The sequence below is a fragment of the Urocitellus parryii genome, unplaced genomic scaffold (assembly GCF_045843805.1).
Source record: "Urocitellus parryii isolate mUroPar1 unplaced genomic scaffold, mUroPar1.hap1 Scaffold_105, whole genome shotgun sequence".
NCBI lineage: Eukaryota > Metazoa > Chordata > Mammalia > Rodentia > Sciuridae > Urocitellus > Urocitellus parryii.
Genome location: NW_027551821.1, coordinates 228,758 through 248,628, shown reverse-complemented (window position 1 = coordinate 248,628; position 19,871 = coordinate 228,758). Strand labels below are relative to the sequence as shown.

The 19,871-nt window shown below is 38.8% G+C and overlaps 1 non-coding gene across 1 annotated transcript; it reads left to right on the top strand.

Annotated features, from left to right (window-relative positions):
* The first annotated feature begins 17,823 nt into the window (after window positions 1-17,823).
* Trnaa-agc (transfer RNA alanine (anticodon AGC)) lies at window positions 17,824-17,895 on the top strand. Its single transcript has one exon. It is a non-coding gene; the product is annotated as a tRNA-Ala (tRNA).
* The last annotated feature ends 1,976 nt before the right edge of the window (window positions 17,896-19,871 follow it).

Below are 19,871 nucleotides of genomic sequence, written 5' to 3'. Positions count from 1 at the left end.
ATATCTGAAACATTTACAGGATTCACTGCAGGATTACTACAAAGGGAAATGTACTTCAGATGAAAGAGTTTTTCTGGAGACCTCAACAAACTAGAAATGGGAACAAGCCCCAGGAAGCCGCTGTGTTGTCTCAGGGAAGAGATGATCAGAGTTTCCTGTAAATGAAAACTCATCAGGCAACAGGTTTGAGCCCCTCGGGTAAAAAGGCAAGCGCCACGGCGACCCTGAGTGGGCGAGTGGAAGGTCTTGGAGTACCGAGAAACTCCCGACATCAGGGCTAACGAGAGGACGGAGTGCGACCGGTGGGAGGACCAACGTCCTGCAGGTGGACAGTACAGCTTGCTTTCAGCTTTTTTATTTTTAAAAACAAAATGATCAGGAAGCTCTAAAAGATGTGCAACTCGGGCTGATATGTTAGCGTGATACTTCCCTGTGTGAGTGTGCGTACAACTGGGAGCGCCGACCATGAACTTCCGCAGCTTCTGTCCCCCGGGAGGGCGCGGGGCACAGCTCCGCCTAGCCCATACGTGGAGGAAATCCGCGCTGGGCGCTTCCAAGGCCCCTCGATGGACATCCGCGGGCGCGGGGCACAGCGCCGCCTAGCCCAGACCTAGAAGAAACCCGCGCTGGGCGCTTCCAAGGCCCCTCGGTGGAGATGGGGCGGAGCAGGACCGCGGCCACGCCCAGCCCAGGAGCAGCCTGCTGACCTCCGGCGCCCCGCCCCGCGACTACATTTCCCAGCAGGCGCTGGGCTGCGGCGCAGCCGCAGTTGACCCACTTTCGGCCAGTCACGGGCTCGGCTGGCCCTGCGCTCAAGCGACTGCTCCCTGCTGACTGGGGTGTGGGTCGGGAGCTGCGGAGGGAGTGGGAGGTGCTGCTGGCTGCCTCCGTTGCCTCAGCTCCTGGGCGCCTGGGCAGCTCCCTGGGTTTCTGTGGCCGCCATGGCCAAGCAAGGCAGGTCCTTGCGTCTTCTTCAGTAACAACCACCCAGGCGGGCGCCGGCGGTGCTAAGGGGTTCCGGCCTCTGGCGGAGGCTGCTGCAGCCGGCGACGAGTCCCTCCCACAGTCCTCTCGCGTCCCTTCCCCCTTGGCTCGCGCCCATCCCACCCAGAACCTCATCCCCTTCTTCCCTTCACCTTTGGCTTTCGCTAACCCCACTTCTTCCACCCGGGTTCTCACTCCAGCTCTGGATGCGTTGTTGACCCTCCCCGCGCCTTTTCCTCTGCTGCTTCCCACTCTTAACTCCCAGTCTCATTTCCACTCTCCTGCCATGCTACATCTTAGGGCGTCCCTTTTACTTTACTAATTGGGCTGACAGTAGTTTTGAGAGACACTGAGCAAAACATGCTGTCCTACCGTGTCCCATCCTAGGTCTGGACACGTTATCTGCCAAACGTATTGGTAGTTGATTTCTCTTTCTGCAAGGAAAGTGATCTAAGAAGACAGCCCAAGTTGTGTCCGTGGGGCCTTGGCTTTCAGTGAGAGACTGATGTTGGGCAATAGTGTTAGAAATATCAACTCCCTTTTTTTGTATGTGAATGTCTTTTTTTCTGGCCTTTTCTTCTTTTTCACCGCTCCTGTGTTTCGTTTAGTTTCATGGATTTTGAATGAAGGACCTAGGTAATTGTGGTCCAGTCATGGTTTGCAGATGGTTCTGGTTCTCAGAATCTAAAACTTGCCAAGAGTTAATTTTATGTTCCATGTTTTGTGAGATTGGCATGTATTTTTAAAGGAGCTAAAGAGGCTTCAGTATTAATTACTTGCCTTACATAATCTGCCAGATAAAATATATCCAGAGGTGAGCTATTGTGGGCCCTGAGAAGAATGAAAGTGAGTTGATATTTTACAGGCCATTCTGAGTTGGTAAGTTGGTTTTCAGTGCTGGTTCTTAAAAGTTATAAAGCACACACTTAATTTCAGAAGGAACTTAAAGAACTGTTATTGGTTGTGCCTGTTTTAGGGGCTAATCCTATATGCTTAGGAGATTTGAGTACAGTTTTTGTTTGTAAAGTACTTGAAGTTAAAATGCTATCCAGTTTACCCCCCCCCCACCTCTTTTTGTAATATGTATTTTCTTTGGCAGAGAGAGAAGACAAAATCTGTTAAGTAGAATCATGTGCTAAAACAGACTGCTTTTGTGGAGAAGTGGTTCTGGAAAGACCAACAAGGCAAGATTATAGTAGACAGGGTTATCAATAAGGACCGTGCTTGCTGCTAGCTCTGTGACCTTGAGGAAATCCTTTAACCTCTCTGGGCTTCACTTTCATCATTTATATTCATGACATGTTTACTGAATACCCACCATGTGTGTCTAGGTTATGGGATTAACAAAAATGACAGAGCTTCTGCCCTTGTGGAGTTTATGTTTTAGTCTGAAGGAAAATAATCAGCAAGTGCAGCTGTGTTGAATAATGGTTTACAGTGGTAACAGCTGTGGGGAAAAACAAGTCAGGGTAGAGGAATAAAGTGTGATGGGGCAGCTGTTTTAGATGGGGTCATTAGGGAAGATCTCTCATGGAGATGATGGATGAACAGGTTGAATGAATGTGAAAGTGGTCCATGGTGTCTATGATTTCTTCTAAGTCTGTATTTCTACAGTTGTATGTTTATATTCTTTGGTGACTTTCATTTCTACTGTTATGGTGCTCTAATATAGTCTATTTGAAATTTGTAAGTTTTCTTAGAATGAGTCTGATCATGTCTATATAGTACCCAACAAGTTTGAATGCTTATACATTTTTACTTTTATTAGTAATGCATTGTGTAAATGAGCTTGTGGATTTCAGGCTTCAAGAAAGAGTTAAAGGCAGGGCTTAACATTAATGTGTGCATTTGCAGGATATGATTTTTTATATAGCTGCTTATATTTTAATTTCTGATTTAGGAATTGTAAAATAAGTCATGCTAATTTGGTCAAAAACAAACAAGAACTCAATACTATAAGTAGGAGTTTGGGAATTTCTAATCCATCCTGTCCTGTTCACCCTCTCCCTCAGGTTTAAACTTTTTGATTTTCCTGTGTTGTCAATCTTTACTTTTTGACACAGACACACACATGAACACTTTAAACTTAAGGTAGGTTTCTCATTCATGCTCATCATATTAAGAACAATACATTTTTACAGTGTCTTGATTCGTGCTAAATTAAGTTCCCATAGAGAAACTTAAAAACTGTCATATTTTCTGAACCTAAGTATTAAAGGGGAAGAGGGTTTGCAATACTCTGTGATCTTTGTCTCCCTTATTAGTGAAATTGGAAATTTAAAAAAAACATTTTTTTTGCATCAGATCATCATTAAATTCAAACATTTCACTTCCTTTTTCTTCTTCACCATTAGAAATATTCCTAGTAAAACAATAGGAAATAAAATAGTTAAATGAATTTTGATGAAATATGGATCATTTTAAAATTTCTTCTCATGTTATTAACACCAACAAAGATTTAAGATTCTGTCTAATTTGTCCCTTCAGGAACCTGTCAGTTCTGCTCTTTCAAGTTGACAAGGCAGAGTTTTCAAAGGCAATCCAAGGTCCCAACTACCTGGCCTGCCTCTGCCACATTCTGAATTTGAGAGTAAGAAAACAGCTATATTGTACCGAAAACTTTTGTCATTTATTTACCCAGGCACATTTTAATAGACTGTCTATTAACTTTTGGCAATGTTCTCCCACACTAAGAGAATAGGCTATTCATGGGAGAAAAAAAGAATAATCAAGGTATTACTGAGCTTTACATGTGTGAAAGGAATTGGAGAAGGAATACTAATAAGATTTGAGAATATTTTCTGTATGTGATACATTGTGCTAAAGACCCCAAAGAAACATGTAGTCTAGTTAGTATAATATAAAATAAACAATATGTAGAAGAATCAGAGTTTCTAATTTGCTAGGAAAGTTAATTTTCTTAGAATAGCATAAGAGGGAAGAATTGAAAGTGAAGGAAACGAGAGCTGGAGGAAAATGCTTTGAGTTAAAGAGAACCCAAAGGTCAGTATTTGAAATTTTCTAACTATTAGGAAAGCAAATATATGAAACACAAAAATTAGTGGCCCTAGCTGGGAGCAGTGGCACAGTGCTCACCACCCCAGCAGATTGGGAGGTTGAGGCACAAGGATCACAGGTTCAAAAACAGCCTCAGCAACTTGGATCCAGTCTCAAAATAAAATGTAAAAAGGAGTCTGGGGATGTGGCCCAGTGATTAAGTGCCCCTGGGTTTAATTCCTGGTCCTTCCCCATAACCCATGCCCTAGATTTTTGGGGATTACTAGGGTTTGAACCCAGAGGTGATTTACCACTGAGCTGCATCCTCAGCATCCCTCCTTTTTTTGTTGTTAATTTTTAAATTGAAACAGGGTTTCTTTAAATTGCTGAGGCTGACCTCGAACTTATGATTCTCCTGCCTCAGCCTCCCAAGTCACTGGAATTATAAGTGTGCACCACTCACTGTTCCTGGCTTGGCCCTAGATTTTGATGATTATATGTGGTAGAATTGGAAGAGGCTTGGATATTTACCAGAAAGTGCTAGAATTGTATGTAGTTGGTTATAAGATTGTGCAGGGCATGTGGTGTGGAGGTTGTATGCTGGAGTATTCATGAATCTGGGTTTTGTCAGTAATAATTTATATTTTCATTCAGCATGTATTTCGTAAGTACCTACCTCATGCTGTATCCCATTTGAGGTACCAGAAAACATACAACAATGAAGAGAATGAAGAGATCTTGCTCTAATCAAGTTTAAATTGGGAGCAGACAGTGATAAATACATACATAACACATTGGAAGGTGATAAATGCCCTGTTGGGATAAGGGGGATGTGTAATACTGAGAGGGGAAGAAAGCTTTTACTGATAAGATGCCATTTGAGTTAAAACCTGAAAATGTAATAACCTGAATTGAAGCTGTGTAAGCAGGGGAAGCAGCCAGGAGAAGGGGGAATGCTTGGAATGTTTGGGGAATAACAAAGAGGCAGATGTGGCAAGAGTAGAGAAAGCTGATGGAAAAAATAATGTCATAGAAGTACTGAGTCTTGCCTATTATACCTCAGCAAGATGGGCAGCCATTGTAATGTTTTAATCAGAGAGCAGAGGTAATGGCTGTCTTTAAAAAGATCCCTTTGCCAAAATGAGAATAGATGTGGAAGGGTAGAAGAAGCAGGAAGACTAGTTAGGAGGCTGAGTTAATTCAGGCTAGAAATGAGTGAGGGTGGCAGGGATATATGAATGTATTTTTTGTTATGTCATCAAAGTATAATGGATTCTGAACAGCTTTGAAGATAGAACCAGCAAGATGAACTAGGCGTTGGATGTAAAATTTGAGAAAAAGGGGAGTCAAAAATGATTGAAACATCTTTTGATGAAGTGGCTTCATAAAACTGTGGAGAAGACTTTCTAAGCATTTAAGTGGAAAAAAGTAAGCACTTAAAATGATGTTTATTTTTGTTATTATGATAATATATAAAATATTGTGAAAGGCACAGTGGTATAGATCTTTGTTTAATTCCATGCTCTACAATTTACTGTTGTATATCATGCCTTTAATACATATTTGCCCAAATGACCTTCCAGAGCCTTGATTTCTTGTGTGTAAAGTGAGGATAATTAGTTGCCTTGTGAGACTTAAATGAGTTATTTTAAAGTATCTGGTACAGGTGTGGTACATAACACAAATAAGTGCTGAATAAATAAATAGCAGCAAATTCACTGTGTTAAGTTTTACTCTATTTCTTTTATCCCCAGAGAAAAGTATGATCTTCAGTCATGAATTCTTTCAAAGCTAGAGTATGTATGTGCCGTCCTGGGTCCATGCAGTCTAGTGTTCTGGTTCTGACCCTTGCACTAAGGACATTTTAATAGGAATGATGATCTTGAGTATCTGCTTCAAAATAGTTATATACTTTGAAAGTAATTGCTCTCTTTGATAACCCCCAGGCATCTGCTATCTTGGAATTCATATGAGCTCTTCTGAATATAATTATCTAAAGTTTTCATTATACCTTGGGTAACATTGTACACACTTACTACTCTATGCAACTAATCCTCAATTTCAATTGGTCCTTTAACTTACTCCTTTATTTTTGGAACAGGTAAACCCCATGATGGTATGGTATAATTTTGTGAGCAGGTTCATTTTTCATTCTATTCATAGACTTGATAATTTCACAAGCTTTAATTATGAGGTTTTACTCTTTTAAAACATATCTTGTTATTTGTTATTTAAGTTTTAACATTTCTCAAACCTTGCTGAAGTCTTAGAATAATGTGTGGAACTTTAAAAGTTACCTATTCCCTGGGCTTCACCCCAGACCAATCAATAATATTTATCAGAATCTTTGGAAATATGGTCCCTGGCATTACTGGGTTTTGTTGTTGTTGTTTGTTTGTTCATGTTTTAAAGCTCCCTTATAGTTATAATATGCAAGGTTTAAGAACAAGTGCTTTGGGCTGGGAATGTGGCTCAGGCGGTAGCGCGCTCACCTGGCATGCGTGCGACCCGGGTTCGATCCTCAGCACCACATACCAACAAAGATGTTGTGTCCGCCGAGAACTAAGAAATAAATATTAAAAAAAAAAAAGAACAAGTGCTTTAGTTATTGTTTTTTGTTTTTACATATACAAAACACACAGTATATATTTTAAAAAGTTTGTCAGTTTCAACACTTGTGTTAGTTTTCCATATATGGATAGCTTTATAGAATTTGGGATATGATTTCTTTTTTATTTCCATTGTTCTTTCTGATGATAGCTAGCATTTTATTTTTAGGCAGTAGAATATTATAATTTGAATCACCTCCCACTGACTGAAGTATATAATGACAATGTAATCTTTGAGCTGGAACTAACTTTGAAAATAACCCTTACTTTAGGTATAGGTAAAGTGAGGCCAGAGAGAGAGATTAAATGATCAAGAATGAAATAGTTTTCTATAAGCTCTGTCACTTAAGTTTCCAGATGTCTTTTTTTCTTTTTGGTATTGGGGATTGAACCTACGGGCGCTTAACCACTGAGCCACATCCCTAGCCCCACCACCCCCTTTTTAATGTTTTATTTAGAGACAGGGCCTCATTGAGTTGCTTATGACCTTGCTAAGTTGCTGAGGCTGGTTTTGACTCCAGATCCTCCTGCTTCAGCCTCCAGAGCTGTTGAAATTACAGGTGTGTACCATAATGCCCAGATCCAGCTACTCTTTTAAAATGTCTTTTCAGATACTACTTCTTTTTTTTTTAAGAATTTCTTCTTTAGTTGTAGATGGACACAATCTTTATTTTGTTTATTTTTTAATGTGGTGCTGAGTATTGAACCCAGTGCCTCATGCATGCTAGGTGAGCGCTCTACCAGTGAGACAACCCCAGTCCCACTATCTTTCTTTTTATTGTTGATTTTATTTTATTTATATTTTGGTTCTGGGGTTCAAACTCAGGCCATTAGACATGCTAAACACACACTTACCACTAAGGCACACCCTAGCCCTAATATCTCCTTCATTCCTAAAACTTTCAGAAGTAATCAGAGCCACACTAGCGCTACTTTTTATTATTATGATTTTTATTTGTTCTCCTTAGTTGTATGTGACAGAATGCATTTTACTTATTTTATTTAATATATCAGACACAAATATTTTATTGTGTTTTGCCACTTTCTTATTTTACATTTCATATTTTCTTTGTCTTTAGTGTTTTGTAGTTTTATTGATTTGTCAGAGTATGGATTCCTTTTTATTTTGTTTGGGACTTTATTAGGTGTCTTAAATCTTTAGGTTGGCATTTCTTTAATTTTGCCTAATTCTCATAATTTCTTTAAATATGTCACCCATTGCACTTTCTTCTCTTTTTTAAAAAAGCTTTAATTATATGTATAACGTAGGTCCTCTCCTTTCTCTAGTCTATATTTTCCATCTTTTTATCTCTGAATTTCCTTCTTTCCTATTTTTTTTTGAGCCTGGATTTCACTGAGTTGCTAACGATGGCCTCAAACTTGCAATCTTCTCCTCATTTCCCAAGTAGCTGGGATTACTTGTGTGTGCCACCATGCATGTCATCTCTGTTTTATTCTGGGTAATTTATTCTCATTTATCTTCTAGTTCATTTTCTCATGTCTTAATTCTAATCCTTTTATCCAGTGAAGTTTGGGTTTTGTTGACGTTCACCTTGGTTCTTTTTTCAATCAAATCTCCTGGGTATTTTTTCTCCCCCTCCAAATAACATTCTGTTTGTAGTAGATATTTTCAGAATGATCTTTTATTCTTTAAACTTAGTAGTTATTTCATAATTACTGTCTCTGTAGTTCTTACACTTGAGATATTAGAGGAGCCTTTGAATGGACTCTTGTTTTCTAGTTCTTGCTCATGATGACTTGACTTATTCTTTTATATTCCTGGTTTATTTTTGTGTTCTACTCACTGTCCTTTAGAAAGTATAAGACTAATATGAGCTCTGAGATAGAGGTGTCTTCTTCAGGAGGGTTTTGTTTTTGCTTCTTGTGGATGTCTGGAGGCATTATCAAAATTCAAAGCTACTTTAAAGTGAATTAATTGCTAAGATTTTTTTGAACATCCAGCTGATATAAATTATGATTATAAATACATCTGAGTGTCACTACACTTATGCCATTTTTGCTTTGAGTTTGTTCTTTAGTGTCTTAGCTTAGTGTGAAGTATGTTACCTCTCAGACTCTTCTATTTTGGATTGTCTGGGTCTTTGATTTTTTTCCCTTGGGTCTTACATGGCTGTCCAAACTAAAGTTCAAGTTTTTTCTGATTGTTCAATACCCAAAAGGGGAAAAAATGGCTTTTATTCCATGTACTTAACTGGATTCCCAAGTCTTGTCAAATTTTGACCATGTCATTCTTTGTTATCTTGTCAGCTTTGTGTTACTTTTAAGAAGATTGTAAAAATATTTTGTACAGAATTTATAGCTGTTTTCAATAGGAGAGTTGCTGTAGGGCACCATTACTGGAAACTGAATTTTTTATGTTACTTTCCAAATCTAACAAATAAGAATGACTCTAGTAATTATCTTAGGAACAATACCACTGATGGCAAACAGTTCTTTTTTTCCCAATGGATTTAAATTCCAAGTAGACTTGTAGACTTTGCTTTTGCCACTTAAAAATGTGTCATCATCCCATTGTTTCCTAGATTCCAATAATTCTCATGACAATTCAATAATAATTTTTTCATTGTTTTCCTGTATATAATGTGTCTTTTTCCCTCCCTCTGGATGAATTTTGAGCAGTATATCATTATGTCCGTAAATGTGTTTTTCTTTTATATGTATTCTGATAATTTTTGTTTTGTCATTTATTCACTAAAAGTTGGAATATTTTGACCAATACTTCTTTAAGTGATTTTTTATACCTCTTTTTCTCTCTCTTTTTTCTTTTAGACTCCAGTTATATATATGCTACACCATTTGATGCTATCCTACAGGCCACTGAAATTTGTTCATTCCCCCTCCCCCATTTTCTGTGCTTCTGAAACTCTTTCAATAATTTTACTGACATACCTTGAAATATATTCACTTGTGTCCAATCTGTGTTGATCCTACTCAATAAATTTGTAATTTCAAATGTACTTTTCAGATCTAGAATTCCCATGTAATTCTTTCAATTTCACATTTTCACCTTGTCTACCATTATATTTACATGCTTATTTAACATATTTATCAGAATATTTTTTTACAGTCCTTGTCTGCTAACTCCAAGATCTGATTGTCTCTCACCCCTTTCATATTGTTGTTATTGACTGCCTCCCCAACCCCCACCTGTTACCCTACTCCTGTCTCTGAATGACATTTCCCTATGTTATTCATTTGTATAGCATTGTTAAAAATTGTATTTTGAACATTATGGATAATACATTTTAGAAACTCTCGATTCTGTTATCTTCCTGTGAAAATATCGCTTGTATTTTTTCAAACAATTAAGTTATTGATGGATCAAATATCACTTGAAAAGGTTTTGTTATGTTTTATTTTTAAGTTTTGTCAGGGTCATCTATATAGGTTTTGCTAACAATCTTATGGTGGTTTTCTTCTTTCTTTTTTTAAAAAAAATATTTTTAGTTGTAGATGGACACAATACCTTTATTTATTTATATGTGGTGCTAAGGATCAAACCCAATGCCTCATATGTGCTAGGCAAGCACTCTACCACTGAGCCACAACCACAGCCCTATGGTGGTTTTCTTAATCCTGGAAAGTGTTTTTTATTCTAAGTCATACCCTTTCTGTAGACTCAGTGAAAAATCTGAGATATTTGCCAAGCCTATCTAATTCAGCAGGACATGGGATTCAAATTCTGTCTCACCAACAGTGGATATCTGCAGAAATCTCTCCTTGACTTTTTAAGTCTTCCTGTTGATGTTTTTTTTCCCCCTGAGGATTCTCAGAATCTCATTCCATACAATCAAGTTTGAACATGTGCCAAAAATTTGAAGGGAGTCTATAGATTTGGGGTTTCCCCTACTATGACTCTCTTAATCAAACATAGGTTCTATGCTATCACCCAAACTCTTTCTTTGAAAATTCTTTGCCTTGGATAGAGCATATGGAAGACTAGCCTTTCCAGAAGTTGAGTGCCATTGCTCTTTTTCATGTGCCAGAAGAGAAGGATTTTGAGATGGCCTAATAATATTGTCAGGTAATAATCATCTTGATAACATACATGAAGTTTTGTTCCCTAGTTTGGACATGGAAAGTGAGGTTCTTTATAGAGGTTCATTGCTTTTCTTATTGCCTATGAGCCTTCAACAGCCACAGGTTCACCCAAGAAAACAACTGAGAAGTGCCCTAGGGTATGGGATGGAGGGAAACTCCTAGTGCTTTACTGTCCAGGACTTGAATTCTAGCAACTTGAAGTAATTTTCCAGGTAGAAGAGGAATGTACATGGAAAGGAGAGGTATTTGGGTAGATATGTTGATTTACCCTAACTCTTGATGTTTGGGGCTATCATTTTACTTAGGCTTCTTCTTCCTTTTCTTTTTCTTTTAGTTGTAGATGAACACAATGCCTTTATTTTATGTGGTGCTGAGGATCGAACCCAGTGCCTCACCCATGATAGGCAAATGCTCTACCACTCAGCCCAAACCTCAGTTCTTACTTATTATGTGCTTCTAAATATAGAGGCCACACTCTGTCTCTGAATATCACCTGTTGCCCAAAACCATTAACTTTTCAGAAGGTATCCTAATACTGCCACTATGAATGAAAGAGTAGAAACCCTACCAAACTTAAATATTTTTTAAAAATGGTATTAAACAAAATTCATGGAATTAATTTCAGTTTCATAATAAGGTAAGGACACTGACCATTCAGTGAGGATCAGCCACCCACTTCCTAAAAATGAATTCTGTTTGAGCTGCTTAGATTTAGTATGTGGCAACAGAGCCCTTTGATACCTACATCTATTAATAATACCTTCAGTCACAAGAATCACATGATCGAAATTTATTGTATGTGTGCAAAGGGCGTTTTGCTCAGTGAAATTCAAAAGCAAGTACTTCCTATGAAACAGTTATTTACTGAGATCCTTGAGCTATTAGTGTCAAGGTGAAATAGAGTGGTCACCAGTATATCTAGTGAATTTTTGATAAGTAAATTAAGCTATTTCCAGGCAGTAAAATTTGTGTCCCTTTTAAAGGTAGATTTGATTTGCCATTCTTGAGGTTTATCCAAGAATAGGATGATGTTTAGTAACTGAAGGTTTTCAACACATGTGCTCAAATAAAAATCTTCCAATTGCTATTATTTTGTGAGCCACTAACAGGATAATTCAACATAGTATATTTCTTTCTATCTCTAATCATTTATTTATTCAACATTTACCAAGTTCTGCCTGTATTACAATCCAGGCCCTGAGGATAGACAGGGACTCAAGGAATTCACAGGTACTCAGAAATCCTTAGAGCAAGTGGCACATGCCTAATAGAATTGTCTTCAAGGTCTTGTGGAAACTCAAAGAGGAGATGACAAGTAGATAAAGAAGGATGAGCCGGAGTGTTCCGGGCTGAATTTTGGAAGAAGGACATTCTGTGAGAGGGGATGCACCTGTAGGACACAGGCAGAACAGATGCTCCCCATGACTGCGCCAAGGGCACAGCAGGATGGGGTGGGAAAAGTCTGGGTAGTGAAGGGAAGCACCTTAGGACTGCTATGACACACCCAGAAGTTTGGATGTCCTGCAAACAGTGGGAAGCACTAGAAGATCTTAAGTGGGATTTAAGCAGCGTAATGCTTACAGATTCCTCTGGGAAGAGTGGGGAGAAAGCACTAAAGGAAATAATACTAAAGCAAGGAACAAATCAGGAATTTGTACAGTTTACCACAGAAGAAATGATGGTAGGATTATCTATCCATTGAAAAGAAATAAAGAACTGGTCCATGCTACAACAGGGATAAACCTCAAAAACGTTATGCTAAATGAAAGTCACAAGGGTCACATATTGTATGATTCCATTTGTATGAAACTTACAGAATTAGTAAATCTATAGAGTTGATTGTAACCAGAAGGAACAGAAAAAGTGGAATGGCAAAAGTTGTGGGGTTTCTTTCTGGAGTGATAAACATGTTGATTCGGGGGGGGGAGGGTAGATACACAACTCTGTGAACATAGTAAAAGCCATTGAGTTGCACACTTAAAAGAGGTAGATTTTATAATATGTGAATTATACCTCAATAAGGAGTATTTTTTTAAGAAAAAGGAGAATGATGAAGCCAGATCAAGAGATGCACCAATGCTCTGATTACAACCTGGCCATTTGTGTGGATGGGTCTACCACAAATCAGGACAGGGAGTCAGAAGGATTACAAGCTTCTTTCTGCATGTTTGGTTTGAGACGTCTACAAAGCTGTATTAGTCGCCTCAGACTGCCATAACAAAAGGTCATCAATTAGGTGACTTAAACTACAATATTTTTTTCTTATGATTCTGGAGACTCTAAAGTTTAATGTCAAGGTACCTGCAGATTTGGTTCCTGGGGAGGGTCTTCTTCATGGCTTATAGATGGTTGCCTTCTCTCTGTTCTCACATGGTAAACACAGAGATTTCTGGTCTTTCTTCCTCTATATAAGGACACTAATCCCATCTTGAAGACCCCACCCTTGTAACCTCATCTTAACCTATTTGCCTCCCAAAGGCCCATCTTTGCATGCCTAGTCTCCACTGGGGACTAGGATTTCAACATATTGATTGTGGAGTAACAAAAATATTCAGTCCTTAACAGCAGTATCACGATGATGATAAATAATAGCTAAGGGAACTTATAAGAGGGTCTAGAGATAAGAATTTGAAAGAGTTCATCATATACTTAGTATTAAAACTATGAATGTGAATAAAACAAACTGAGGAGGAAGAGGGAGGAGAAGCAACAGTTGGGGCTAGACCACTAGGAAGGCCAGAGCCTCAGCAGCAGACAGAAGAGCCACCTGAGGAGGGTGAAGGAAGCTGCTGGCAGGAAGCAGAGATCAATAGAGAGCATAAACCCACCCAGTCTATCCAGGTCACGGGACTGATTTGAAGTCACTGAGAATACAATTTTGCTAAATCAGGGAATTTGGTGTTCAAGTGGGCCAATCCTGGACTGTGCACAATGACAGGACCCTCTAGCTGGACACCGAGCCCTGGTTTGGGGGCTTTCAAGCAATGCAGAGGACTCCGGCTCACCTGCCCCATGGCTGGCAACTTCATTTTACTCCAAGTGCCATTTCATTTTGCTAATGAAGTGTTTATGTTCAGCTTTCATCAGAATTAGGATTCATTTAGTTCAAGTGCTTTGTAATTAATATCTTATGTTAATTAAACATTTTATACATTAATATATCCCACAAATGTGCTGGGGATTGAATTCAGGGCCTTGTACATTCCAGGCAAGCACTCTACCCACTGAGCTATGTCCCCATCCCATTATTTGTATTCTTGATTACTGGCATTCTATTTGGAGTGAGATGAACTCTCAGTGTAGTTTTGATGTACATTTCCCTGATTGCTAAAGAGATTGAACTTTTTTTTATATATGTTGGCCATTTGCCTTTCTTCTTTTGAGAAATATTTACTTAGGTCATTTGTCCATTTATTGATTGGGGTTTTTTTGGTGTTAATTTTTTGTGTTCATTAATATTCTGGCTATTAATCCTTTGTCAGAAGAGTAGCTAGCAAGGATAATAGGTTTCAGATCTAAAGATATAGAGGTTATTATGTTAAGTATCTATCAATTCTTATTTTTTTTAATGTTTTTTATCAACAAGAAGAAATGTAAATTCAGAAAGAAGGTACAGGGAAAAAAGGACACAATGACAAACCTGGACCTAATAAAATATGCTTGTGTATTAAATCTAAGAATCTTTTTGAATAAGAATTATAACACTTTAGTTTGTATTGCAAAAGGGTAATATTAAAATTATTAACAAAAACTATGGGACATGAGGTCAGAGTTAAAGAGGCCTAGGATTCTCATCAGGTTAAGAGGAGCGTACAAGTAAAAAATAACTTAAATTTCTTATAGCTGCGCACGAAAGGACAACACTAAAAGTTCAGAAGCATAATATGTAAATTCTGAAAATAACAGAGAGGGAGGAGGGAACATAGAACAGGTGGTTATTCTATCAGAAGATAGAAAACTAAATAACCAATGTGATACTGCAATCTGTACATGTGGAAAAATAAGAATTCATACCCCATTTGAATAAAATGTATGATAGGTCAAGATCATTGTAATGTTTTGAGCAACTAATAATTTTTTTTTAAAAAAATCAATAAATAAAGTTAAGAATAGTACATAAAAACAAGTAATGAACTTAAATAAAACCAGCAATGTTCGTAATCCTAATAAATATAAATAAATTAATAAAATGGAGAGATTTGTGAGTTAGAATTTTTTTAAAAAATTCAGTTGAATGTTATTTCAAGATTCACAATAAACATAAGGACAAAGAAAAGGCTGACTGTTAAGGCCCTGTGTGTTAGACTGGATTACTATTGGTCCCAATTTTTCATTCCCCTCTGATTCATACTCTTGCCATAGCCTCTTCCAGACTAGTGTAGATTCTTGCTTCTTGGCTTTGGACTTAATCATGGGACTTCCTTTGGCTAGAAAAGACAGTGTGCCAGTTCTGAGCATCCCCACGTGTTTTCCATTGTCCTCTTGCTGCTTTGCCTTTGCCATGAGCACTTCTCTTATAAAGTTGCTGTCCCAGTAGCACCAACACCAGAATACACCCTTGTAGAAGAGAGATTCCCCTGCCAACCCACAGGACCAGAGCAAGAAGCAGAGTTGTCTGGCCCAGCCCAGCTTAGATCAGCAGAGCCCAGCTGATCAGTGTTCTGTGAATCAATCTTTTATTTTAGTCTCCATGTGCTTACTTGGCATAATAGGGAGATATAAGGCCTATAATCTCCTGCCTACCATTTTGAACCCTGGTTTTGTACAAGGTGCTTTTGTATTTTCATACCCTGCCAGCTCAGCAGCCCTCGGGAATGCTACAATCTGCAGGATGGCCTCCAGTTCTCCATATCCTCCTTTAGGTCTTAATCCCTTTTATGCTATTTAAATCACAGTGACTTCTCTGCATTTATTTTTTGTCAGATTGGCCTAGAATGTTGTGGGTGCTGTCCAATACTTGATACAGTGTTTTCTGGCTCATTGGTTGCAGGAAGCACTTGGGAGTAGTGATCTTTTCAACTTTTAAAAAATAACATAAGGAAGAAATCCACCATTTCCTTTCCTCTGCTGAGTTTACCTTTAGCTCCTAATATGAGTGGCTCCTATTTATTATTTAATCAAAATTGTACCTCTTTTTCCTTTTTCTGGCATGCTAGAGATTAAACCCAGGATGCTTTATCACTGGGGTTCATCCCCAGCCCTTTTTATTTTTCATTCTGAGACACGGTCTCACTAAGTTGCTGAGGCTGGCCCCAAACTTGCCATCTTTTTGCCTGAGCCGCCTCAGTCAGTGGGATTACAGGCATGCACCACTGTGCCTGGTGCCTCTGATGTATTCTTAACAACATCTTCCTTGTAGTTTTGAGAGCTTTTTTGGGATACCTATCCTCCACCTATTTATAAGTTGTCTATGGTCCCCATTTGGCTCCTTCAATTTTTGGAAAGCTATGTTTTTCCTGTAATAACCTCTTTGCTTCTGATAGATAATAGTGATGTAACAAGAAGGCTGTGCTATGGCTTCCAGAGAAAGTCACAAAAGTTAGATGGGCTTCTCTCAGGCATGAGATATAGCGCCATTGGTTGTGAGCTCAATGTTAATTGATAATTTGGTACATTCAGCAATAGGAGAAGAGATTTGCTGATTGGTATGTGAGTGTGCTTCAGAAAGTGCTTAAGTAACATCTACCATGTGTGGCAAAGCTGTGGAAAAGATGGAAAAGAGACCAAACTCAGGAATTCATGAGGTGACAACTGACTAAAAAGCAAATCACCAAACAAATCCTAATGGACAGCACTGTTATGAGACTGAAAGCCAAAGACATTTACACATTATCCAAGGTCAAGAAAAGTATTAAACCCTTCTCACCTAATGTTGTATTATTAAAAAAATAAATATCATTAATTTTTAAGAAATATTAACTTTCAGTATCTTCAAAGACAAACACATGTAAAATAGGTAATGTGTTGATCTGTTGATGATACTACTATGACCAGAGGTACACAGGAACGGATCCCTGTGTTTCTTTTAGGTAACACGTCAGTGTCCCCTACAAGCCAGTGCTTGTGGTGGCTGAAAAACATGACCACAAGGAATAACAAGACTTGCGGGGTGTAATGATGCATGCCTGTAATCTCAGCCACTCAGAAGGCTGAAGCAGGAGGATCGCAAGTTCAAAGCCAGCCTCAATGGCAAAAAGCGCCCATGGATGCCATCCCCAGTACCACGAAACAAAACAAAAACAAAGTAACAAGATGGTATAGAACACAGGAAAGAGTGAGCAGTTCATTTTGGCATTTTGACTAGAATATAGGATATCTTGGAAAAGAAGAAGAGGGGAGAGAGAGAAAAAGAGAGAGGAGTATCACCATAAGTTAGAACCAAGTCATGGAGGCTTTGAAAGCCAAAATATGAAGCCAAACAATGGGAGTACATGAGTCTGGGTTTTGTTACTATAAAGAAATTGTTTGAGGACTGGGGTTGAGGCTCAGCCGTAGAGCGTTTGCCTAGCATGTGTAAGACCTTGGGTTCGATCTTCATCACCACATAAAAATAATTAAGTAGAATAAAGGTACTGTGTCCAACTATAACTAAAAAAATAAATATTAAAAAAAGAAAGGTTTGAGCCCCCATCCATCACTGGATTGCTTTGTAAGAGTGTAAGTGTGTGACTACCTCCTCAGATAAGGACATTTGATGCTCAGCTAAGAGGTCCAAAATTCCCCATTTCCTGATTGCTTCACTGTTTTTACTTGTTTTCATTTAATCCTCACCATGGGACTTAGTTTTCATCTGGTGGGGAGTTGCCCCAAGGCCTTACCTTGGTTGAACTTATTTTAAATTTCCTGTCTTCCCTGAAAGTGGCTTTCTATCTCCCCACCCCAGCTTTACATCACCTGCCATTTTGATTAGCACAGCTTATGGAAATAACTCAGATCACCTTGAGATACCTAAGAAGATTAGAAAAGAGGGAAGAAGAAAGGGTGGGAAAAGAAGCAGAGAATGTCTCCTGTCTCTTAGATCCTGGTGACTGGTTCCCTGGTGACTGCGTTGTCTACCCCCAAGAACTCAGTAGGGATCTACTGTCAGGCACCTTTGCTGCCCAAAGCAACTTCTCATTGATCTACTTCTGGGGATCTTGGAAAAGATGCTTTGAAAGTCTCCTCCCTGGTTGGGAGTGTAGCTCAGTGGTAAAGCTCTTGCCTAGCATGCAGGAGGCCCTGAGTTCAATCCCCAGTACCATCAAATTTTTAAATAAAAGGTCTCCATGCCCACACTTGAGGACTTAGTAACATATAGCCCAAAATAGCGTCATAATATGCAGGTCCTCTTTCAAAAATTGTTAAGAATCCCAAATGGTGGTAGCAAAGCAGTAAACCAACCCCCATCTGACTACATGGATTGCACACTCATACAGTGGGTCACAGTTCTGAAAAAACCTCTCTCCATCCCCTGTTGTAAGGGTCCGGCGAAACGTTGGAGTAAGAGACCACAAGAGACTGTCTTATGCAACAGCAGAAGGGTGGGTTTATTTGGAGACCAGCATGCTGGGGCCCGAGCTCTCTATAGCAAAGAGAGATAGAGCCCTGAGAACAGCTTGAGTAGAGCTTATATACTTTCCCTGGAGAGGGCAGCGAGAGAAGTTACATTTTGTAGTTTGGCAGTTGGGGACAGCTCATTCTGGGAACAAGATTAGCAGACAGTCCACAGTTAGAGACAGCACATTCTGGGAACAAGATTAGCAAACAGTTCTTAAGATTTCAAAAGTGTTTTGTTAAGCATATAGAGAAACGGAGTGACAAGTACCTATTTTATTAACCTTTCCCCTGTGAAGGATCCCGGTCTCTGTCTTCCTATCACTCTGCCCACAGTGGAACATTTTATGAACACAGTTTAAGGCGTTGAAGCAGCTTCTCTTTGTATATAAAAGAATTAAGTATTATTTTTACCTTTCTTGACAGTAATAACTTTTGAGCTAATTTTTTAATTTTTTTTTGTTCTACCTCTTCAATGACAACCCTGCTAACCAGTTTAACCTCAAAACTCACATGAATTCTCGAGACCTGAAGACAGCTATTGAGAAAATTACCCAGAGAGGAGGGCTTTCTAATGTAGGTGTGTGACCCCACTTCAGATAATTCTATCTTGTTGCCATGGTTCTCTTTCTATGTGGTTGTCTTCTAACATTCTATATTAAAGTAGGAAAAAAATGAATCCATCAAGAAATGACTCATGTAACATCTGTGTCTTTTCTAAAGTATTATAATGAGTTCAGGTGGCAAGAATTGTCAAAACATGTGTGTCATCTAGTTCCAGCTTGCTTGGTTCCTCGGGATGCCAACATTCTTCAGGACAAGCAGGACTGCTGTTGTGACTATTTCCTGGTTGGACTCCAAGTTGCCAAGATTGAACATTAAATCCCACCACCAATTCCATCAGAAAGCAGTTCAGTGCTCCTTGGGAGTCTTGTTCCAATCAGCTACTGTTGCAGCAATGACTTTGCAAACAGAGTCTTGTCCTCTATTTCAAAATGAATCTTTTGTGATGTTTGAGCCTTTGGAGGGGGTAACAGATGTTCAAGATGTAATCCTCACTGGAGCAGGTTCAGAAACTCCATTTTATCATTTCACCCAGAGGTGACGGGGCATTAGGAAACATCAGTTTCACATTTTCACACTAACCATGCTCAGGCTGTCAAAGAACCCATACCAATGTGTAATTAATGTATAAATGTTAGCCTTATTTGGGGGGACACAAGGGGGGATGATTATATGCTTCTCAGGGAACCTGTTCATACCATCAAAGTCCAAAGGACTGGAGATGTGGGCCACATTTGCTTGGCATGGAGAATCTATGTGCAGTGTGTAGAACTATCTTATCCTTGAGGGAGTTACAATAAATCCGATTAATTATTTTCCTCCCCCAACCCTGAGAGAACATTTTGTAGCCATCAAACATAAGAATCAAGTAAATGCAGAGCCTGTCACTTTTGAACAATGTTAAATAAACACTGACTAAGCTGCTGTTCTCCATGCCCCAAATTCCAAAGCATCTTCATTACAAACATGATAAAGTTGATTTCTGACTTGTTCTCCACTTAATCCTTCCATGAGCAAAATTTTACTGGAGAAAAACTTCAGAAGACAACTAACTTCCCTGAGGAGATCAGAAAGGTGTTTCAACCTAATCAGTATACCATTTTCAGTGTAGCACAGGTTTGA